General features: G+C 45.5%; 1 protein-coding gene and 1 pseudogene across 1 annotated transcript in view; one reads left to right on the forward strand and one right to left on the reverse strand.

Moving 5' to 3' along the window:
• Positions 1-25,071, forward strand: part of LOC126365945 (cholesterol 7-desaturase nvd) — a 420,573-nt gene that overhangs the window by 62,981 nt on the left and 332,521 nt on the right. The window lies entirely within an intron of this gene.
• Positions 20,475-20,592, reverse strand: LOC126268472 (5S ribosomal RNA; annotated as a pseudogene).

Below are 25,071 nucleotides of genomic sequence, written 5' to 3' on the forward strand. Positions count from 1 at the left end.
TTTAGTATTTCCTTACTGTTTACGTCTGGTTTCAGCCAACTTTCTGTCCCTAGTACTATATGGGCGTTGTGACCGTTTATTAATGAGAGCAGGCAACACGAATCTGGATGCAAGAAGAAAATCATAGCAGAAGATCATAGTGTATGAAGAAGCCTGCAAGATAACTATATCCTGCAGAGGATAATAGGCGGGTAATAATAATGATGATGATGATGATGATGATGATAATGGTGGTGTAATTATACATTGCAAAGGTGACCTAAGAAAATTTCATTAATGTTAAATTTTCTTAATAATCTAATCTACTTTTCTGAAATGTAAACCCCGTAAGAGAAGGGTCGGTTGTACCATCTCAGCAAATGATTTTGGACAACGAAGGAAGCGTAGCAGGAGCGATTATCGGAGCTGGAGCACCATGGAGCGACGTTCTTCTATCAGGAAACACACAGACCAGACCAAACGCAGAAAACACGCGACTGGAATGACTTTAAAAGGTTTAGATTTCCCACACCGATTGCAACGTAATTGACTGGAGACATACTATCGGTCGGCGAATTCACCTGTGTCACTTCTTCTTGCTATTCTCCTTACTGCCTGCTCGAATCGGGATTGCCTGTGTCCTTGTAGCGCCGGGAAGTTGTTTCTTCTGGTGGTAGGCGACTGCAGCCTGCTTCCTTCTGGAGCAGTGTGCTGTCGGAAGTCAAGAACCCGTCTGGTACACATCTGTGAATTACTCGTACTGACACAGTCCGAAAGGGCCGAAGTTCATTTATCCCCCAGTCAGATGACTTGTTTCAAAGCACAGCTGTTGCATAAAAACATGTAGTATTTTCCGTTTTTCAACTTTTCCTTTACAATTTAATGATTCCATAGTTCATTCGTTTCCTTCTTTTCGGCGTCAGGGAGGTTGGATCAAATGTCTCACCGCTGTTTCGAAGGTGGCGTCCGTATCTGTTGCATTTCATCCTAACCTTAACTTCACTGTAGGTACAGATGAAACATAAGTAGTCACAAATCAGCAGATAATTCTTGTAGCTGCCATAGGTGCACAGCGGAAAATATGTACGAGGGTAATCCCAATAGTAAGGTCTCCTATTTTTTTTATAAGTACGTAGACCTGTTTATTTCTACAATGGTTTACATCAGTTTACAGCTTGAACATTTAGCTATTTTTCGACATAAACACAATTTCTGTCGATGCATTTTTGTAGACGCTGTGGCAGTTTTTGTATGCTCATGTCATACCTGCTCGCCGCTAAGCTGTTTAGAAAGTTATGAAACTCTTCTTTCACCTCGTCGTCGGAGCTGAATAGCTGGTGCCACAATTAACGCTGACAGGTACTGTGAGACTCTATAAAAAAATTCAAACGGGCAATTCAGAACCGCAGAAGAGGAATGTTGAGCAAGGGCGTACACACTCTCCATGACAACGCTCGCCCACACATCGCTCGGCAAACCGTTGCTCTCCTTGAACAGTTACAGTGGAACAGAATCAGCCACCCACCATACAGTACTGACTTGACGCCCAGTGACTGTCACCTATTCCCTAGGTTAAAGGAATATTTGGCCGGAAAGCGATACAGCTCCGACGACGAGGTGAATTAAGAGGTTCATAACGTTCTGAATAGCATGGCGGCCAGCTGGTATAACATGAGCATACTAAAACTGCCACAGCGCCTACAAAAATGCATCGACAGAAATGGTGATTATGTCGAAAAATAGCTCAATGTTCAAGCTGTAAACTGATGTAAACCATTATAGAAATAAGCAGGTGTATGTACTTATAAAAGAATAGGAGACCTTACTTTTGGGATTACCCTCGTAAATCCAGCAATTTTTGATTTGCCGACGGGGTAAGACTGTACGAAAGGTCTGCACGCATTCCACGGCGTAGCCGATTCAGAGGGCTGCAACTTAAGACAATGGCACGTCTGCAACGGTGCAAAAACGATGTGTCAACAGTCCGGACCGCGCAGCCGTGTACCACCGTACGTTAAGTCACTGTATGATGGCTGCGGGACTCGGCTGTTCGATTCAGGATGTCACAAGAAACAACTTTCAACCGTCTAACTTCGAACCATATTTTATGTGGCAACCAGTTTCAGCGTTTTAATACGCCGTCTTCAGGTCGCTGACCGACGTGTAGGAAGATTCTGCCTCCGTCGTGATCAAAACAATGGCCAGCAATTATCTCGATGTCGACAGATGATGGTTGAAATGAGTCTACTAATAACAGTATTGCTGGCCCCTGTTTTGATCACCATAGAGGCTGAATGTTCCTACACGTCAGTCAGCGGCCTGAACATGGCGTACTAAAACGCTGAAACTGGTTGCCAAACAGAATAAGGTTGGAAGTTAGACGGCTGAAAGGTGTTTAATTTGACATACCGTAGATCAAGGCAGTCAACCAGAATGAAGAAGGCTAGCTATTTCGCCGTGTTGCCACTCCACGTCTTGGCTGCATATCGCCTCTCGCACGAGACCGTGCGTGGAGTGCTCCCACGCTACGTTTACTGTTGTCAGTTTTTGGGAGGCGTCGCCCACACCTGCCGCCCCCCTTCACCCCGCCCCCCCCCCCCCCCATTCACAGGCGTCTATAGGGCGTTGTCGAAGCAGTGTATGCACTCTCAGGCTACAAGCTAAACCGTTTACAAGTAATGCCTTAAAAGTGCTGCCAGGTTAACTACATGTTTCGTAACAAAATATGTATAGCTAAACAATTTCATCTTTTACTTATTATAGAGCACTGATGGTGGTTGAAAATAATAACAAGCATTCAGTTGCAAAAGGCGGATGATATTTGTTCTTTTGTACGTGATAAACATACTGAAGTAGCAACTCAGGAACAGTGACTGGAAATAAAACATTATAAAGAAATACCTTGTTATAACGAATTATATTTTTCATAACCATTTGTAATATTTCTTGGCGCTGCTGCAAAATGAGAGAGGGGATAGTAGTCCCCGAAGGGGTACGAGAATACACCAATACAGTATTACAACAACAGCAGTTCGTACTACAGGGCGTAGGGTCCCCCTCCAGCGGCAACTAAGTCTTAAGCTCCTCCACTGATGTATTATTAAACACATCCGTGGAGGACCTGAAGACTTTGTACAGTAGTAACGCATTTGGATTTGTAGAATGTTGCCTTCTCTGACAACTTTTGTTTACTGCTTCGAGGTGCTCGTAGACCTTGCTGTACAGGTAGTCATTACCGAGAGAATACAACCCGACCGGAACATCAGGTTATGAATCCGTTGTCGCACGGTATGTACATTTGTACATGCTCCGAGAGTTTCAGCTTTCTTTCTCTTCAACTACGGCGAAGTAACCAATTTTGATGTTGACCAAGTCGTACATCTTTTTTTGTTGCTTTTATCACTTCCGTTTTTGATTCGATTTGTTCAGCCGGCCGCAGTGGCCGTGCGGTACTAGGCGCTACAGTCTGGAGCCGAGCGACCGCTACAGTCGCAGGTTCGAATCCTGCCTCGGGCATGGACGTGTGTGATGTCCTTAGTTAGGTTTTAGTAGTTCTAAGTTCTAGGCCACTGATGACCTCAGAAGTTAAGTCGCATAGTGCTCAAAGCCATTTGAACCATTTTGATTCGTTCAGCCTCAGTGCGACTTCAGCTTTAAGTAGCCTCTCCATTTAATTTCTCCTACGTCTTATATATGGTCAGAAGAGAGATTATGCCTGCGAACACCATTGCGATCTGCCCCCTATTGCGCCCATAATTCTGATTCTGAATTATTTCCTTGACATATTTCATAAGCAATACTCGCAATAAGCTGTAAGTTGGCCTTTACTCTTCTCAACAAGAACTTGCACGCAGTTAGTTTAGAAATAATAGATTATTCGTTCATTCTTCAAAAATAATTTAATTTCACCATCTTCTCTCATCTCACCTTGCAGATAGCTTTCTAGGTCCACAAATGCGATGAGTGTATTCATGTCTCTGATTCTTGCTTCCTAAATTGAGATAAACTGATTTACGTCTCTTATCATTTCTTTTTCGCTTTATACTTTTTTCTATGTAATCTATCTTACAACAAGGAGATGTCATACGTTCATTCAACAATTCTCGTATTCAACACGTCGTGCTATTTTTGGAACTGTGGTGATAACTTACTGTTTGTTGCACGTAATAAGTGTAGGTTTTGATAAAATAAAATAGACCAGTAGCTTTCTCTCCTGACAAACAAAGTCTTTTGACAGTGTGAACCAGTTTAGATTAATCACACGATTGTGGAAATGGGGAAGACATACAATAGGTGTCACTCTTACTCAAGTGTGAGGAATTAGCAACTCTCTCGTTACGTGAGAAGAGATGAACTGAGAAGCGGAAAAGGTGTTCCTCGGTGTTGTATACTTCGACCATTTCCCTTTCTGGTTCAGATAATAATGCTCTGAGGGGTCTCCATAAACTTTCGGGTTGGATAATACCAGTTATACAATTGCTATAGATTCAGTTGACTACTTGATTAATCAAGCAATTAGTGCACTGCAGGTTTTCGATGCCCATTTTACTAATAAGCTGTCCCTCAATGGCAATAAAATGCATTCAGTTTCTCATTCATAATTCTGCCAAGGATAATATTCTTCTGCCTTATAAAGGTGGAATGTAAGGGAAGGAGATGACATCCGGTTTCTTTAAATTAGGTGATGGTTGGACAGCATCATGACATGTAGATATTAGAATTTTGCGCGTTGTTGGGAGGAGTAATGTTCTGGAGTCGGTTTACGTTATATTCTTTCAATTTTCAGGTGTAAAGGGAATTTATGGTGCAAAAGCACGCTATCCTGGCCATTTTCATTGGTGGCATCGATGGCCGAAAAAAAGTCGATATTGGCCTATAGCAAAACAAATGAAAATTTTACATCCCATAACGGGCAGCGTTTCCTTCTGAAAAACATACCGAGGCTGCGGACCCACATGCAAACAAATCTGTGAGTATGTTACTTAGCAGCAGAAATTTGTAACAGACTTCAACAACAACTGCAGGCAGTGCCAATCTATTTTCAAGTCTAATTCGAGTTTTCTCTCAGGGAACGTGTTCTGTTCTCTAAAGATACGTCATTTAATGGTGAATTACTCTCAAGTGAACAAATTTAGGAGTTTTGTTGCTATATGACATTTCAAGGTTGTTACCAAATCAAAGCATGCTGACGAGCGTCTTCCACGGTTTCTGCCACTCATATAAAGCGAACGCTTGCCTGGCACCTGATACAAAATATAAGCCTTGTTCATGATCTTCCCCATTCATTACTCGTTATTAATAATGTAGCTCTAACACCTTCATCAGTGGCATTGTTTTTCTTAATACGATTATTTTGGTTCGCAGTAAGCTGATACTACAAAAGCAGTTCTGAGTTGTGGAGTTGTTACAGCTATTCGTGTATAATTAATGGGGGCGCTCAACTGCGCGGTCATCAGCGCATCAGTTTTTTTACGTTATCCAATATAGCCACTGTCACGAATGATGATGATGATGACGATGATGCAATGAGGCCGGCAACACAAACACCCTGTCCGTGGGCAGAGGAAATCCCCTACCCGGTCGGGACTCGAACCCGGGACACCGTGATCCACAGGCAGCAACGCTAGCCACTACACCAGGAGTTGCGGACAGTGGTTGGATGCAAAAGAAAGTCTGATCAATCTTCTACACTTGAACTGATGGTTTTCGGAGGTTGCCAGTAATGGTCTCCGTTTTACCTACATCATGACAATGTCTCCTTGTTGATCTCATTGCTCCTTCAACGGTGACGTCACTGCAAAATTCGGTTGCAGTGGTTTTTGTAGGATGATTAAATTAGAGAAGAAACCTACAATTAGTCTTTTTTGTTGTGATTTTGTAGTCCACTTTGCCTGTCAGCACCTTGATCAATAATGCTAGACACCGTGTCGAACATTAAAGTAATTCCTGGACTTGTTTTCTTTGTTACTTCCTGCCCCAGTCCCTGGACGCCCACATCCAGCTCTGTCGTCTCACTGCCCCTGTCCAGCTCAAGCTGACGTGCCATCCTCTGTGGCAGAAACAAAAGATGCACCTTTCACGTCATCGTCAGAGGAGTGCAACGATGTTCTGAACAGTTCATTTTCTTTATGGTACTTTTATAGTCAGACAACTTCATCAAAGAGTCACTCAGTTTAGGGGTACATTGAGAAATTCATGTAAAGAGTTTTAATCATCTGTACATTAATAAAAAAAATTGTGGACATCTGAGAAGGCTGAGGATGTGATCACCCTACAATTTTAATTTATTTGTTATCCGCTTTGTCTAATAAGATGTATGATTATTTGCTTATAATAGTCATGTGTAACAAGAAACGAAATTACAAATTAAGAATGTTCGAATGGGAATCTGAATATACGTCGTTTGTTATATACGAATATTATGTATACTGGTGAGAGTGCCTTGTAGTTGGTGATCCTCGCACTAATTCAGTTAGCTCCGAAGGAATCTTAGCGACACGTGGTTAGTAAACACCAATTGCAGTTTCTCCTGTCTAATTTCTTGCTAAGTGACTAGTCCAATTATTTTGGAGGTAAGGAGGGAAACAAATGAGAAACTGGAAAACGTAGTCATTGCATCAGGCATTAATGAAAGTATACCTGGCAGCACACTGCCCACGAAAGGTAAACGTTCTGCCTGCGAGTCACAGTCTGGCCCTTTAAAAGACAATTTTTTTCAAATTTCTTCTGCTGATTTCCTGGAATTCAAATTACATTGCTGACCATTTAAAAAGCACCTCCGTGAGAAAGCGTCTAAAAAAATCCAAAGTAGCAGAATGTGTACTAAATGCTTTGATATGAAAATGATTAGCATTTCAGCAGGGGCACACAAAATCAGTAAGAATATAGCCATCTATGTAGTGTATATAAGGAAAGATTGCACAGTCGATTTCCCACTCAGATATCGCGTTTAAATAAGGTTATTCTTGGAAATACGGTGTTACGCCTTGTGTAAGCTGAATAAACGTCTACCAGCACGTGTCCAAATTAGAGAGGGGCGGGTTTGGCGTGCAGCGCTACTGCTGCACGCTTTGATCGGGTTTCCACAGCTGTCATGTCAGTATCGGTTCGGTCGGCAGAAGAGAGCCACACTGCGTGTTATGCAGGATCTCTTCGCTCCACACAACTGGAGCCCGAGAGGAAATGTGCCGTTCGCTGTGACGAGCGGGATCGCACTGCCACGTGGCGGACCTTGAGCCTGAAGTCCGGAGAGCCACGACCGGCGCGACCACCGTTAGCTTGGCTTGTGGCGGCGCTACTGCAGGCGGGAGTTGCAGCGTCACACAGTGGACGTGTTCCAACTTTTGTCGTTGTCATACAGACTCACTACCACGCGTGACGGTACGGGATCCCACTGGATACAAAACACAATCACATAGCCAGTAATGAAGCAGCAGCTGCTACTTTTTCACGCCTTCTGAATTTTTCAATGTAATTTTTATTGTTCTCATGCATTGTGGGAGCAAGTTATGAGTGTACATATTGAAAAACCGTTAGTGAAATAATATAGGTAACAGATTTCCTTAAAACAGGAATACGGAAATGTTTAGGAAAACGAATTGAGTCGACGGAGATGCAATTTCTTTGTACACGATGCAGCAGCGTTCATAGTAGCATATTAAAAACACACCACAGGCAATAACTTTAATTTATTTATTACTTCTTATGTCATTAATAGTTAAAGGTATGCCATTTACTAATGTGTTAGTCATTGTCTATTGCGTGGATTAGTTTTAGAATACGACTCCTGTCAAATGGTGCCCCGTCTGCACAACTTATTCATCTAGGCGGCGTTGGAACCTTTCCATAACTCGTCGTAACGTATTCCCTGGGACATTGCCGACGGCAGTACTGATGCGATCCTGCAACTGAGGAATGGTGGCGCAATGTGTTCGGAACACTGCTTGCTTCAGGTAGCCCCGAGGGATAAAGTCTGCACATGGAAGGTCAGGCGAGCGAGGCGACCAGGAAGTGTCACCAAAATGGGAAATTACTCTACCGGGAAATGTCTGTCGCAAGAAATGCAAGCAAATTCTGGCTGCGAGTTGTCGAAAGCTGCCAACGCAGCTTAGATGAATGTGTTGTGCAGAGGGGGCATCATTTGACAGGAGTCATATACAAAAACTAATCCACGCAATGGACAATGACTTACACATTAGTAAATGGCATGCCTTTAACTATTAATTGACATAAGAAGTAATAAATAAATTACAGTTACTACCTGAAGGCGTGTTTTTAATATCCCACTATGCACGCCACCGCACCCTGTATGATGAGGAGACCAGAGAGATGGATGCAATTACCTTCAGAGTTACAGACAGCAACATCTGTGCGTGATGCTATACGATTTTCAACATGGAATTTTCAGAGAATGACTTTTCGTTTCTCCGTGGGAATGTTATGCTTTCCGAAGGTGATGTTCCTAAAGAATAAGATAATTGTGAGCTGTGAACCATCAGTTCGTAATAATTCATCTGTTATTTAAAGTAATGCGACTGATTTATGATAGGAGTTGCACTTACGTTACCTGTTGTTGTACTTGAGTTACTTTCGCAGCACAGACTAGATTACGTATTTATTAATATTTTTTACAGTACTGGAGCTGTAAGGCTGACCTGTTGTTGCCGTATTGTTAAGTTGTAAAACAGCCTAAATAACCACTTTTGCAGAGCGGACAGCAGCAAGAGGTGCAGGAAGAGTGTCAATAAAGGTCTGGAACGTACGGACAGCGATGCGGAACCGTGCCGACCCCACTGTAATGCCCACCTGCGCCAGGTTTCGCGGGTGAAGATCTACGGTGCGAACAGTCAGATCGAGGTGCTACGGTAGAATCTCAAGTGCGTTGAAATCTGGGGAGTCTGGCGGCCAGGGGAGTGGCGTAAATTGCTCCAGGTGCTTTTCGAACCACGCACGTACGCAGCGAGCGTCGAGACACGTTGCGTTGTGCTGTTGCGTGCCGAGGAAGAGAAAACGTCACATACGAATGGACACTGTCTCCTAGAACAGACGCAAACGTTTGTTGACACGTTGTGCCTTCCAGAATGGCGAGATTACACAGAGAATGCGACGAAAACATTCCGCAGACCGTAGCCAATGTAGGGTGTTTGCTTTCACGTTGCACACGCCAACGGCCACCTGGAGGGAGCACAAAACGTGATCATCTCAAAAGGCCACCTACCGTCACCGAGTGGATGTCCAGGTGTCGTATTGGCGCGTATGCTCCAGCTATTTTCGCCAGTGACGAGCAGTCAGTATGGGTGCACGAACCTCGTGCCTGCTGCAGAGACCCACACGCTGAACAGTAGTTGAGGAGTCGCACCTCGGTGCATGCGGCTGGTGAGCTGCCCAGCAGTTGCACGCCTCTTGGGCCGCAGCCCCGTCATGTGCAGTCCGTCGTGCTCCACAGTGTTCCCTCAGCGCCATTTTATCATGCGCGGCATACTGCGACCACTGCGGCACGCCAGCAGTCTACAGACTTTGCCGTTTCGGAGGTGCTGACACCCTGGGCTCGTAAGTCAATACTCACACCATGTTAGACGTCAGGCGGAACGCTCCAACCCCCCCCCCCCCCTCCCCCACTGCACGTGTTGCCACTAGCCGTCTGTCAATTATTATTAGAATGCGCCGGTGACGTTAATGTGACTGGACCGTGTACGTGTTACCTGAAACTTGAACAAAAGTGTTGGTCACGTTTAGCTACCAGTGAGCGCGCCCTGCCTACGGTGTGACTCACAACAGCAGCAGTTACGTGATGCCCTGTCCCGCCTCGATACAGACGGCGTTCAGCTGTTCACTTCCTCCAGATCTTTTGCTCGTCGGAAACGTCTGGTCACGGATTGCCGTCAGAGCGATTGTGACTGATACCGAACCATGCAGAGGAAGAAAAATGGAAGCACCCTAGCTGTACGTCTCTTCCAGCTCCAATCCGACTGATGGAAGACCGACAGGTGCCATCCACGACAGCACTGTCAACTAAATTCTGCGCTCTCTACACACGCAAATCGCGTACGTTGTTATCGTCGAATTTTTCTATTATACTTTACACGAACGATAACTAAAATATAATGGTTTGACAGAATTTCAGGAACCAGATTTTAAATTGTAAGACATTTCCAGGGGCATTTGTGGACTCTGACCAAAATTTATTCGCTATGAATTGTAGATTAAAACACAAAAAAATGGAAAAACGTAGGAAATTAAGGAGATGAGACCTGGATAATTTGAATGAACCAGAGGTTGTTGAGAGCTGTACAGGGAGCGTCAGGCAATTGACTACAACCGGGCAAAGAAATACAGCAGAAGCCAAGTCGGTAGCTTTAAGGGATGAAATACTGAATTCAACAGAGGATCAAATATGTAAAAAGGCAAACCATAGCAGGAATCCTTCGGTAACACAAGACATATTGAATTGAACTGATGAAAGGAGAATATATAAAAATGTAGCAAATTAAGCAGGAGAAGGGGACTACAAACGTCTAAAAATGACACTGACACGAAGTGCCAAATTGCTAAGCAGGAATGACTACAGGACACCTGTAAGGATTTAGAAGCATGTTTGACTAGGGGAAAGATAGACACTGCTAACAGGATAATTAAAGAGGCTTTTGGGAAAAAGAGAAGGAACGGCATGAATATCAAGAGCTCAAATGGTAAAACAGTCCTAAGCAAAGAACGGAAAGCAGAAACGTGGAACGAGTGTACAGTGGCTCTGTACAAGGGAGATGCACTTCAGGGCAATGTAATGGAAATAGAAGAGGATGTAGATAAAGATGAGAAGGGAGATATGATACCGCGTGAAGAATCTGACAATGAAGTGAAATATTTAAGTAGAAAGCAGGCCCCGGGATTAGACAACATTCCGTTAAAGCCTTGGGAGAGCCAGACATGACAAAACTCTTCCACCTGGTGATCAAGATGTATGAGACAGGTGAAATACCCGCAGACTTCAAGAAGAATATAGTAATTCCAATTCTACAGAAAACTGTTGCTGACAGGTGTGGAAATTACCGAACTATCAGTTTAATAAGTCATTGCTGCAAGATACTAACACATATTATGTACAGAATAATGGAAAAACTTGTAAAGTCGACCTCGGGGAAGAGTTTGGATTCCGGAGAAGTGTAGGCAATACTGACCTATGATTTATCTTAGAAGATATGTTAAGGAAAGGCAAACCTAATTAATAGCATTTATAGGCTTAGAGAAAGCTTTTGACAATGTTGACTGGAATACTCTCTTTCAAATTCTGAACATAGAAGGGATAAGATACAGGGAGTGAAAGGCTATTTACAATTATACAGAAACCAGACGGCAGTAATAAGAGACGAGGGGCTTGAAAGGGGAGCCATGGTTCGGAAGAGAGTGAGACAGGGTTTTTGCCTACCTCAGATGTTATTCAATCTGTATACTGAACAAACAGTAAAGGAAACCAAAGAAAAATCTGAAATAGGAATTAAAAATCAGGGAAAAGATCTAAAAACGTTGAGGTTTGCCGATGACATTATAGTTCTGTCAGAGACGGCAACGGACTTGGGAGACCGGCTGAACGGAATGGACGGTGAGAATATAAGATTAACATCAACAAAAGCAAAACGAAGATAATGGAATGTAGTCGAATTAAATGTGGTGATGCTAAGGAAGTCAGATTAGGAAACGAGACTCTTGAAGTACTAGGTGCGTTTTGCTATTTGGACAGCAAAATAACTGATGATGGGCGAAGTAGAGACGCTATAAAAAGACTGGCAATGACAAGAAAAGCATTTCTGAAGACGAGAAATCTGTCAACATCGAATATAGATTTCAGTGTCAGGAAGTCTTTTCCGAAGATAACTGTCTAAAGTGTTGCCACGTATGGAAATGAAACATGGACAATAACTAGTTTAGACAAGAAGATGAACTGAAGCTTTAGAAATGTGGTGCTACAAAAGAATGCTGAAGATTAGATGAGTAGATGACGTAACTGGAGCAGCATGGGGAGCTGCATCGAACCAGTCTTCGGACTGAAGAATACAACAGCAACAACAAGTAAAATGTCGTTATTTGCCATCCCTCCTGATGCTATGATTTTATTTGTTGGTGATAATGCTGTCATACTCTCGCCTGATTAGGAAATTCGTGGACTCTGTTGGTGGCCGAACTGAGGGCGTCATCAAAACGGTGTCGTCGCCCGCTGCTCTGCACACCACACCACACCACACCACAGCTGCCGGACGCCCTGAGGCTTGGCGTGCCTCGCAGCTTCTGCTGCCAACACGGTGGAGCCACTGCACGCTGTGCGGATGGCGCACGAATGCGGTTAACTGAATATTTTAGAGAGCTTTGGGCGAGCCGACCGCGGTTTGAGATTGGAAAGTCAACTAATTTAACGTATCGTGATTTCGTCTGTGGTTGCACGTCAAGGATGTGATATACAGCACTCCCTCTCTCACCAAATTGCCCGAATCAGTGTCGCATTTCCCGACGAGAAACGCAATCCTGCCGTTCTTGACGGAGTTGGACAGTCATTTTTGCAAAAGTTTCGAACAAGCTGCGAGTAGACTGATGTGAAAACATTCGAGCACATGTTTAAATAAAATACACGGAGCGTTCAATAAGTTATGTAACACATTTTTTCTCGGCCAATTTTTGTTGAAACAATAAGGTAGTTCTTGTGGGACATCGTGGAATATTCCCGCTTCAGCCCCTATAGTTTCATGGATTTCCAATTGGTGGCGGCACTATACATAGCATTCAAAATGGTGCCTGTAAGGAAATGCATTCAGAGCAGAGAGCTGTCACTGGGTTTCTTTTTGACGGAAAACGAGAGCATCTCAAGCATTCATAGGTGCTTGCGGAATGTCTACGGAGTCCTGGCAGTGGAAAAAAGCGCTGTCAGTAGTTGGGTGAGGCGTCTGTCATTACAGCAACAAGGTCGCGCAAACCTGTCCGATCTCGCGCGTGCCGGCCGGTCGCACACAGTTGTGACTCCTGCAACGCTGGAACGTGTGGACACTCTCACTGGAGGTGATGGACGGATTACAGTCAGACACCTCGTTGCTCAGCCAGACGTCTCTGCTGGTAGTGTTGACAACACTCTCCTCTACCAGTTGGGCCATTCAAAGGTGTGTGCCCGCTGGGTCCTCCCCGCCTAACTGGAGACCATAAAACGACCATCTGTGCAGAAATCCTTGCGCGTTACGAGGCTGATCGTGACAATTTTTTGCCGCAGATAGTCAAAGGCGCTGAGACACTGCTTCATCAGTTCGAACCGAAAACCAAACGGCAAATCATGGAGTGGCTCCACAACACCTCCCCTCCGAAGAAAAAGTTAAAAATCTCACCCTCAGCCGGTCAAGTCATTTCGATGGTTTTGGGGGGTTAGTCATTTTGATGTCCTCCCGCACGGTGTAACGATCAACTCTGAAGTACACTATACTAAACTCAAAAAACTGAAGAAACGTCATGACCGTGTTCGTCGCCACAAAAATGCAAACTAACTTCTGCTTTTCCGTGGCAACGCAAGGCCTCTCACAAGTCTGCGCACCCGGAAGTAGCTCACAAAACGTCACTGAACTATTCTTCCTCATCCACCCTACAGCCCGGATCTCGCAACTTCCGCACCTCTGCGGAAAGCAGTACATGGCTGATGGGGAGGTTGTTGACGCAGCGAAACGTCGACCAGTAGAGTGGTAGCCATGTAGACATACGGGCCCTCCCAGCAAGGTAGCGTAAGGCCGTCGCATTGAAAAACGTTCTCCGAATTTTACGGGCATCTTATTCAAGTAACTCATGTATAGCAGGTTAAAACGAAAATCTCCCGCAGCAACAAAAGATCGCCTGCGCGTGACTGTGATCGCGAATTCCCCGAAGTGTGCCGGCGAGATCTGGAAAGAGCCCGCGTTTTGCGTTCAGAGCCGCCGCGGACGCCCTGGCGTGCCGGAAGAGGCGGCCGTGACCAGCTGGGTGAGCGTCAGCACGCCAGACACAATGAGGCGGCGAGGCGGGCCGCAGGATCGCGTTTCGCCCCGCCAGAGGTCCAGCCAGCCGCCGCCGCAGCCGCCCTCGCGAGCGACTCTGTGACGTCACGAGGCGCCGCTGAGCTGGCCGCGGGGTGACGAGTGCTGCGCTCTGCAGGACGCCCGTCTCAACTGTTATTTAAACCAGGCGCCCCGTCTCTGGCAGGTACACAGCGAGTGACTGATGTTAGCACGCCGTCGACAGCTTCTGTGCTCCAGCGACATGTAAGTTATACTCGTAAGGCATTTTCATAATAATTATTGTGATCTGACGAAACTGCATTGTCCTGTCGTAGCGTTCACTGTATTACAAGAATGATAGAAAGATTTGCTTAACTTTATATTATCCACTGCTACAGGAATGAGACAAATATTTACAGCTGTTTTCATCAGCAAACCGTCACTTGCTTCACACAATTACAAACTCTTCTCTTGAAGTATAAGTTCAGTATTTACGAAAGTACAGCTCCATTTCAGATTTGAATATTTGAGTAGCACTGGTGTCTTAACTAGATGATGTTGACTGCTTCTTCGAAAGTTACGTATTGGGGCTCAGTGAGTCCTCGGTCGACTCTATATCGACCTCCGTGTGATGGTGTTGCAATGCTGAGAGAGGGTGTGAGTCTTCAAGAGCGCCCTTCATTCGTCATTCTGGTTTGCAGTGAGACAATCCTAATGTCCGTGGTATCGATGTTCTAATCTCATCTCTTCACTGCATAACATAATAACAGCATCAGGCAAAAATTAGTCGCCTCCCAGGAAACATAGCTCCGGTTCCGTGTAACGGTCTCATATCATCTCTAGATGATATGAGACCATTATCAATGTCAGAGACGATTGATAATGCTCTCATATCATGTACAAAGATAATCCGCACATCTCTTCAGATATCTTACATCCAGATGAAGCCAGTCGCCCACGATTATATCCCTAAGACCTGCTAAAATACGGGGATGCTGATTACTGCTTTCATCCGCTCTTCCAAATAGTCCCAGATATTTTCTGTGGAGTTCAGACTGGGCGATTTAACGAGCCGTTCAGGGGCGACAGGATGCCTGGAAAGTGCGGCTGTGCACGCGGTTGTTGTCAGCTTGGAAAATGGCAGAGAACCAGTTTAACGCCTAATCAACATAAGCCACTACTTGGAGCGCCAAATGGAAAAGGGTGTAGGATTTCCACACGGCACATATCACAATTAGGAGCGGCCGCTTGGACCGCCAAGCTGAGAGCGGCGCCAGAGGCAATCGAGTGCAAGATTTATATAAAATTAGAAGCGAGAATTGGCACGGGTGAAACTGTACAAACTGTTAGGGAAAGGGAGGAACCAAATGAAAAGTCACTTCTGTGGGAAAACTTTCTCGAACCCGCCTTGGATGTGAGTGTCTGAAGAATACGCCCGATGAAGATGAAAATGCATCACGTGCTCACCAAGGATGTTAAGGTAACGTCCTGGATCATAATCACGGTAAGTTTGATAAGTGAAACCAAAAGGAGACAGTACGAAAACACCCCGAAAATATCGTAGGACCACCTCCGACCTAAACGAGACGCTCCGCACACTGCCGTCGCTGTACTGCACGCCTCGAATCATTTGAAAAGAGCAGACCCACGCCTCCCCAGGTCACACGCACTGAGCGGCTAGCCAGTAGCTCTGTACTCTGGCCATCTGGAGACGTTTAGCTGTTTGTGCCGCTGTCAACGAGGTGCCCGGCACCAGATGTCCGCTGCAATTCCCTGCACGAAGTTCGCTCGGGATCTGGTTGAGAGGAAGCTGCGTTCGCTAATAGCAGCAATTCCGAACGGGTTGAAAACTACTGTCTCAGGTAGCACCTGAGGAAGACAGCGAGGCACGCTGTTGAATTATCGTGCGAGAACGACGCGAACATCCGGCTGTTTTCCCGAATATCCCAGATGTCAGCAGATCACCGGGAAAGCATGAAGAATTACAGATTAAGGATATTTTGAATTGCAGGACCATTAACTTCATTGTTCTAAATGTTTCCCACGAAATCTCTGTATTTTTCGAAACTGCCCAGCAATCCATTTTTTACCGAGTGATTCCTGTCACGCGTTCTGGTGCTTTCTATCCGAAGGTAACGCAATCCTTTCATTTTCAGAAACAAGAGGAGGTACAGTGGGCAGTTTCAGGCTAAAGGAGTGGTGCTCAGTGCATCTAGTCAGTGTCCGATATGTTGCGGAATCAACCGTCGGATCTCGAACTAGAAAAGATGATTGATTTCTGTCAGCATCTACAATGTGAGGCACCTTATACAAATATATCCCACTTCAGCGAAAATTTTTAAAATATTTATTCGAGAGTTACACCCTCTGTTAGCCGCCTCACAGGACAGGAAGTCCGTCTGCGTTGCTGAGTGGCCGGACGTACCTGGCTGGATTCTGTTGCCGGTGCTGCCGAGGATGTCTCCTCGGTGAGAGAACTGGTACGGGGCGCAGCCAGCCTCGCGATACCAACTGAAGAGCTCCAGTTCCTTCGTCGTCGACTGTGCTGTTCAAGTGACAAGATGCACTACTTGCCGATCTCCTTACGAATTTTTTACACCATAACCTCCTCTGTAAGCCAATGTATTCCAAAGCTTTCTCATCTTAAAGTGGTCTTCCCGAAAAAAGCGCATGGCCGTCACATGCCGACAGTTTATCTAGTTATGTTTGTGTTCCTTGTTTCGGTACAGTTTCAACTTTCCCTTTATTATTGGCGAAATCGTCTGACCTGCTTGGAGAACGACCTCCGAAACACTGAGAACCACCAGAATGAGGCAAAATTATGTGCACAATCGTTATCAATCACCAAAGCCCTTTTACACGAAAATTGTATCGCACGAAAATTGTATCGCAAAAATATTCGTAACTTTTGTTTCAGCTTATGTGATATCTTTTATTGCTAACTGATCTGTAACCATAGTAAAATTTATTGGAGAAGTTACTGAGGAAGTATTTAGAGAAAATAGTCTATGCTTGGGTTATAAAATTTATTTTACTACGCTTTACCAGTTTATGGTGTTTTCACACCCATTACGGAAGTGAAACATTTACTTTATTGAACGAAACAACATATATTCTTCTTCCTCTTCATAAGTGCGGCTAACTAAATAGTAAGACAGTTCTTCGGAATGGCAGTTTGCGTACCTCTTACACGTGAAGTTACAGCACAGTATCATGTATCTGATACTAACCGGATGTTACATTTCACCAATCATCAGAACGTATTGTCACTTATGTGTTGTCGGCAGTATTTGAGCAGGGATATTCTCTTTCTGAACCGGTACACAATAAGGATCCCTGCTGATTTCCTTTGGTGATAAAGTGGGACACTGCAACGTGCTGATACTGTAAGGCACGTCATTGTGTACATTATCCTCTACCCCTACATCTACACGGCTACTCTGCTGTAGAGGGTCCATCGAACCACATTCGCAATAATTCTCTATTATTCCACTATCGAGCAGCGCGCGAGAAAAACGAACTGCTATACCTTTCCGTGCGAGCGCTGATTTCCTTTACTTCATTATGATTATCGTCTGTCCGCGTCCTCGCTTCCCGAGCACGGGGTCCCGGGTTCGATTCCCGGCGGGGTCAGGGACTTTGACCTGCCCCGAGATGACAACTCATCATCGCCCTCATCACCACTCGTGGGTGGTGACAGGAAGGGCGTCCGGCCACCTCTAAAACTAACCCCGCCAAATCCGTTGCTAACATTACCGATCCTGCGCTGCTGCGGGATAGAGGCACAACGAAGGACAAATTATGGTGATAATTTCTCCCTATGTAGGTCGGAGCGAACGAAATATTTTCGCATTCGGTGGAGAAAGCTGGTGATTGAAGATCCCGCCACAATGATAAATCCCTTTGTTTTAATGATGTCCATCCCAGATCCTGTATCATGCCCGTGACACTCTCTCTTCTATTTCTCGATTATACAAAACGTGCAGCCCTTCTTTGAACTTTCTCGTTGTACGCCGATAATACTGTCTGGTAGAGATCATACACCGAGCAGCAGTACTCCGAAAGAGGAGGGGAAAACGTAGTGTAGGCAGTCTCTTTAGTAGGTCTCTTGGATCTTACAAGTGTTCAGCCAATATGTGGCAGTCTTCTGTTCGCCTTCCCCACAACAGCACACTGGCTTTCTTCCCCTTCCTTCCAACTTTTGTTCCTATATGGCCCCATTACACGCCTAACATTGGAGCTCCCAACTACCAATAATACCATCATTTGTGACTGCCCGGATCTTGCAGGCATCGGTACTGCGCAAAACTCCGCCGTTTCCCCGAAAGCAATTCGAAATGGTACTGTTAGTCTACTAGCGGTAGGTACTATAACAGCACAGTAACATTAACAATCTTCACAGTTTCATGAATACTGCCGCCCTCTCCCCATTCTTTCACTTCCACTCCACGGACGATAGAGCGTTTGCTTTGCCTACGAAAGCAACTAATGAAAAGTTAACAAAAAGTTTGTCCGCCTTCTTATGCAGACACTCATTTTGTGAGTTCGCATCACCTAATGTACTTCAGAAGCAGCTTACAGCTGTTCGTAAGGATGTGAGTCAGCAGCGTAACTTTGGAGGTTTCATTTCTGTTAGAAATTTTTAGCGATTGCGATGTTTTCATTTGCGTGTTTTTGTGTCGCAGTGAAGATTAGAATGTTACGTCCATTCGACGTAAAGTCATTGGAGACCGAACGGAAACTCGGATTGGAAAAGGAAACCACGTAGGAATTTGCCTTAGGTGGTGTGATGGCATGAGATTTTCCAGAAATTTTGTAGCCAAGGATTGGAAATAAATTATTTCGTTGAGTGGAAGTGAAATCTCGTACTAATTTTGAACATAAACGAACAAGCTTTATTAGTAGAATTACATGCATTTTTGTTGTACAGAATAATCGTTCAGAATATAATTTTTTTGTTTTAATTATTCTGTGAGAAGATTTATTAGGGGACAAGTCCTGTTTTGTGTATTTTATTATTTTCATGGGGTATTCCGCCTAGTCTCCGTGTTGTTCCAAGAGAACTGAAGACGTACTTCGATTCTTGACGGGCAAAGTAGCCAAAGGCGGCAAACAGTCTTCTGCTCCAGCCACGGTATCAAGGAATACCTGTGACCAGAAATTTATATCAATAATGTATATACGTACGTATTGAAAAAGCACTTGTTATCCGTTACTCAGAGTGTCTGCTATAACACGGTATTCATCATCTAATACGTGTTGCATTTAAATGTGCAATAAAAACTTTAAAAGATCGAATTTGCCAGATCCTGGTTTTTAGTAAAAATTAAGTTATTCTATTGATAATACGAATATTTAACAAATCGGGAGTCCGCAGACTACTTCGAGTTGAAGACCATAACGAAGTAACTTAAAATACAAACGAATCCTCTCAGTGGTTTTGTTAAATTACGGAAAACGTAAATCTGCATGATGTGACAAGGATCTGAGGGTCCAGCCTTCTCCAATTCGAGTGCATGTCTTAACCACTGCGTCACTTCAGTTGGTTTATTAAACAGATAATAATGTGAGGGAGACCTTTCTTTGGTTTACTAGGAGGAATAGTCCAGTATTCTGCAGAAATGATTCGAGGGACCTACTGAGATACCGACGATGGCTTCAGAGCTTCGAGATGAACAGGTCGGGCGCTGCGCCACACCAGCTCGTGTCATGTGTGCAGCGGTCCTCGTCGGTCAGCTGCACGCCCACGTGAACGATCGCGGACTGCATCTCCCAGGGGCCTGTTAGGCAAATTACTGTGAAGTGGGAACGCCAGGGAGGCGCTAAACCCGATTATCGCTGTGGTACGACTAAGACATTAATCGACAAAGTTCGTCCAAGTCCAATGCGTACAGTACTAAGTCACTGTCACCTGTATTATCTAATACGTCAAACGAGCTCCACGCGAAGTTAGAAACGAACGTGGCATAAAAATTTGTCTAGAGGCTACGCACTGGGGTTCCGTGGACGTGTCGCTGTCGAAATTTAGGGATCATTGGAATGAATGTGCAGTACTAGATAGAAAGGCGCAGTCATCACGATCGTTCGTGTTTAGAGCAGTGGGTGAGGGTTTAAATAATTAATGAGTAACCGTACGTTAGGACTACAATCGTCGAGTCACAACTTTTGTTGTTGATCGGAACTACAATGTAGGAAACATTAGTTCACTTGATTTCGATAAAGATAAAATTTACTTAACTTTATACAATCCATAGCCACAGGAATGTAACTAGTATTTACAACTGCATTTGAATATTAAGGCATCACTTGTACCCCGTCTTCAGGCCACGAGCGGCCTGCCGGGACCGCCGTGTCATCCTCAGAGGAGGATGCGGATAGGAGGGGCGTGGGGTCAGCACTCCGCTCTCCCGGTCGATATGATGGTATTATTGACCGAAGCCGCTACTATTCGGTCGAGTCGCTCCTCAGTTGGTATCACGAGGCTGAGTGCACCCCGAAAAATGGCAACAGCGCATGGCGGCCTGGATGGTCACCCATCCAAGTGCCGACCACGCCCGACAGCGCTTAACTTCGGTGATCTCACGGGAACCGGTGTATCCACTGGGGCAAGGCCGTTTTCTCTGAAAGTGTGCAAATCACAAAGTTTATAAGTACAGTTCCATCGAAGACATGAATAACACACGAGGCCTAGCTAGTCCGTGTCATCCTCTGGATCGGAGGTCACGAAGTGCGGCAGAGCCGACCTCCGATCGGGTGTGACCGCCGCCGGTGCGGAGCTGGGAGAGAGGGCGTGGCTCCACAAGCGCCTCCCATTCGTCGGCGAGACATCGCTCACTTCTGTGCTTCCGATGCGAGTTACGGACTTTGTTATGGCTCCGCGATCTTTGGACGATTACACGCGGTGCATGAGATGGCACTCAAATTCGTGTGAGTTAATCTGGTAGACACCTAGCAATGTGTGATGAAGCTAATCTGCATTAGTAACTGGTTTGGACTCTGAAATAATTCCGTTCATAATATGGCCACTGCGCGCAACAGTAGCACCACTACACTGAACCACTACCCCAGTGCCCGCTGTTTGGAAAAAGTGAAACACCAAAACCGAGAGATGTGATCACAATGAAATTTATTCCACCAGTTAAGGACGTGACACTACACAAAAGATCAGCATTACGGACGTGTGAGTGCACCTCGACTGTGGAAACTCAGCATGGAGTAGCGTCACCTCATGCTGCAGCCACAGCCGCTGGAGGTCGCGGCATAGTCAAAGAGCGCCTCAATATCCTGTTCGGTCGGTTCGTTGAGCGATTAAAGGCACAAAACTACGAGGTCATCAGTCATTCCCGTCATGTTGTTCGTGGGCGTGTCCACAAAGTATCAACTGCAGGAGGACCTGAACGAACAAAGTTCCTACCGACCATATACCAACGTGTTCGATGGGCAACACGTGAGGCGAACGGGCAGGCCAGGAAAACAGGAAAACAATTCTTCGAGGAAGGCTTGCACATTCCTCCCCACATGTGACCGGACGTTGTCCTGCTGAAATGTGGCATGTGGAACGGCCTGCAGGAGGGACAGTTCCTTGCGCTGTAAGAGCTATCTGGTATAGAGTTGGCTGTTAAGATCGTCCTGAAGTCATGGGAAGCAATATAGCGAGCTATAGGGAATGGCGCCCCAAGCCATCGCACTTGGCGTTTGTCCGCCATGCCGCTCATCAGTACAGTCTGCCCGACTGCGTTCACCACGTTGGCTTCGAACGCGTATACGACCGTCACTGTAGGACAACTTGAGGCGGCAGTCGTCCGAAAACAATACATTTTGCCACTCAGCACGCCAGTATCGGCCTTCACGTGAACACTGCAAAAAAAATTTTAAAAATGGTTCAAATAGCTCTGATCACTATGGGACTTAACTTCTGAGGTCATCAGTCCCCTAGAACTTAGAACTACTTAAACCTAACTAACCTAAGGGCATCACACACATCCATGCCCGAGGCAGGATTCGAACCTGCGACCGTAGCAGTCGCGTGGTTCCAGACTGTAGCGCCTAGAACCGCTCGGCCACCCCGGCCGGCCCGAACGATGGACTCAGACTTTTTTTGTATCAGCGTGGTAATGCTTCTATTCACCTGTGCATGTCAAAGAATGTTTCGCTGATTTGGCCAACTGTGCGCTCGAGCCGTAGAATGAAGCTCTTGGATTGTCACTGGAATGAACCAGACCATCTCTGCATGGTGCATCAATTTACCTGAGTGTAGTATCCTGGCCACTCGTCTAATATAGGGTGCCTAGGAAGCTGTTTCTCGGTTGGCTAGACAACAATTCAAGCATATCATATTAACGGAGTTTATTACAGTAAGTTAAATTGACAATATTTAACATTGCGTATTCACAAAGTTGTGTCGCTAGCAAATGGCGACATGCAAATAATCGGTATATGCACACATCAAAAACAGTTTTGCCTCACCTCGGTTCCCGAGAGTTCCGGAACCTCCAAAGAAAATTGGAATAGAGATCAACATAAACATTATTTACAGCCTTTCTGTTTCTCACGAAAACCACACACCGCATGTTGTACCACCACACAGCGAGACCTTCAGAGGTGGTGGTCCAGACTGCTGTACACACCAATACCTGTAATACCCAGTAGCACGTCCTCTTCCATTGATGCATTCCTGTATTCGTCGTCGCACACAGTCCACAAGTTCATCAACGCACTGTTGGTCCAGATTGTCCAATTCCTCAACGGCGATTCGGCGTAGATCCCTCAGAGTGGTTGGTGGGTCTCGTCGGCCATAAACAGCCCTTTTCAGTCTACCCCAGGCATACTCAATAGGGTTTATGTCTGGAGAACATGCTAGCCACTCTAGTTTAGCGATGTCGTTATCCTGAAGAAGTCATTCGCAAGATGTACACTATGGGGGCTTGATTTGTGATCCATGAAGACGAGTGCCTCGCCAATATGCTGCCGATATGGTTACATTAGCGGCCGGAGGATTGCATTCACGAATCGTACAGCCATTACGGCGCCTTCCATGACCACCAGCGGCGTACGTCGGTCCCAGATAATGCCACCCCAAAACAGCAGGGAACCTCCACATTGCTGCACTCGCTGTACAGTGTATCTAAGGCGTTCAGGTTGACCGGGTTGCCTTCAAACACGTGTCCGACGATTGTCGGGTTCAAGGCATAAGTGACAGTCATACACAAAGACAACGTCATGCCAAACCTGAGCGGTCCATTCGGCATGTTGTTGGGCCCTCTGTACCGCGCTGCATGGTGTCATGGTTGCAAAGATGGACCTCGGCATGGACGTCGGGAGTAAAGTTGCGCACCATGTAGCCTATTGCACACAGTTTGAGTCGTAACATGACGTCCTGTGGCTGCACGAAAAGCATTATTCAACGCGGCGGCGATGCTGTCAGCTTCCTCCGAGCTATAATCCGTAGGTAGCGGTCTTCCACTGCAGTAGTAGCCCTTGGGCGGCCTGAGCGAGGCATGTCATCGACAGTGTTTGTCACTCTACTCGTATTTCTCCTCCATATCCGAACAACATCGCTTTAGTTCACTTGGAGACGCCTGGAAACTTCCCTTGGTGAGAGCCCTTCCTAGCACAAAGTAAGAATGCGTACATTATTGAACCATGGTATTGACCGTCTAGAGATGGTTGAACAACAGACGACATGAGCCGTGTACGTCCTTACTGATGGGATGACTGGAACCGGCTGTCGGATCCCCTCCGTCTAATAGGCGCTTCTCATGCATGGTTGTTTACAACTTTGGCCGGGTTTAGTGACTTCTCTGAACAGTGAAAGGAACTGTGTCTGTGATACAATATCCACAGTCAACATCCATCTTCAGGAGTTCTGGGAACCGGGTTGACCTTTTTTTTTTTTTTTTTTGAGAATTTCTAGGCAAGCAAAGCAATTCAGTGCTGCAGTGTTATTATAACGGCTAGGCTTCCACTCCTCCGCGGCTAGGAGACACGGCGCTTATGTTCTCTTCGTATAGATGCCGCTTCTGTCTTGATGACAGCGTACTACGTCGCTGACGTCGTCTCACTGTCCTCTTTGCTCTACCGTTTTTGATCTCCGTGCCGGCGCTTGCCGTTACGCCAAAACACCAAGAAAGCGCAAGAGCTGTACGTCGTGCTTCACGAATAATTGAAACAGATTAAAGAAATTTCTTCTCAAATATTAAATGTTGTAATAGTAGGAAAGGTTGGTTCCATATTCCTCGGGACATACAGCAGTAGTTCTTTGAAAGTCTTTAACGCATATTGCATGTGCTCAAAAGATGCCAGAAAGTAAAGTATGGGGCGCAGGCACGGGACCCGGCTGTTGAGCCGACTCCAGCGGGCTGCAGCCTCTCTTCACCAAGCCACTAGGAGGCGGAGGGCGGCGCCCCACTTGACCCGCTGCACGTAGAATCAAAACAAACATCGAGGACATCAGTCATGTTCAGTTTTAATCAGACTTTGAATAAATACTCACCAGAGTAATTATGTCATACACTATGAGGACAACACACACACTCAGTCCCCAGGCAGAGAAAATCTCCAACCTGGTCAGCAATTGAATGCGGGACCCCGTGCTCCTGAGGCAGCATCGCTAAGATGTCAACATACTTTCTTCTAAAGGGTCTTGTCGAAATGAGACGATGTGGCCAAGCTTGTGATTTATTACAGACTCTGCGTAGCTTTTCTATTAAGATCTTACGGAAAGGCGGGTATCCTTGATGTTACGTGATATCTCTGCTGCAGATGAACAGATCTGCACAAGCCTTGCACGCAGCACTTGGTTCTGTATTTTTAGAACATGGAGAGTGTGCAGTTACTGAGCACATTTCCCACTAAGTTATCAAGGATCCTCCTGTATTTATCTTATATTCGACATCGCTTTCTGATTTCGTTAGAAGATGTAGATTTTCCTGGTAACACGTATCTAAATCAACAAAAAACAAGTTATGGTCTTAACGAAAGAAATAATTTAGTTAATCGATCAAACAGTATAGAGAGGAGGAGTATTCGAGTTTCCTACGAGTCTTGCCTGAGATCCGTTGTCGAAATTACTAACGCACGCCAGTGCAGAGACGCGCAG

Source organism: Schistocerca gregaria, chromosome 4 (assembly GCF_023897955.1).
Source record: "Schistocerca gregaria isolate iqSchGreg1 chromosome 4, iqSchGreg1.2, whole genome shotgun sequence".
Lineage (NCBI taxonomy): Eukaryota > Metazoa > Arthropoda > Insecta > Orthoptera > Acrididae > Schistocerca > Schistocerca gregaria.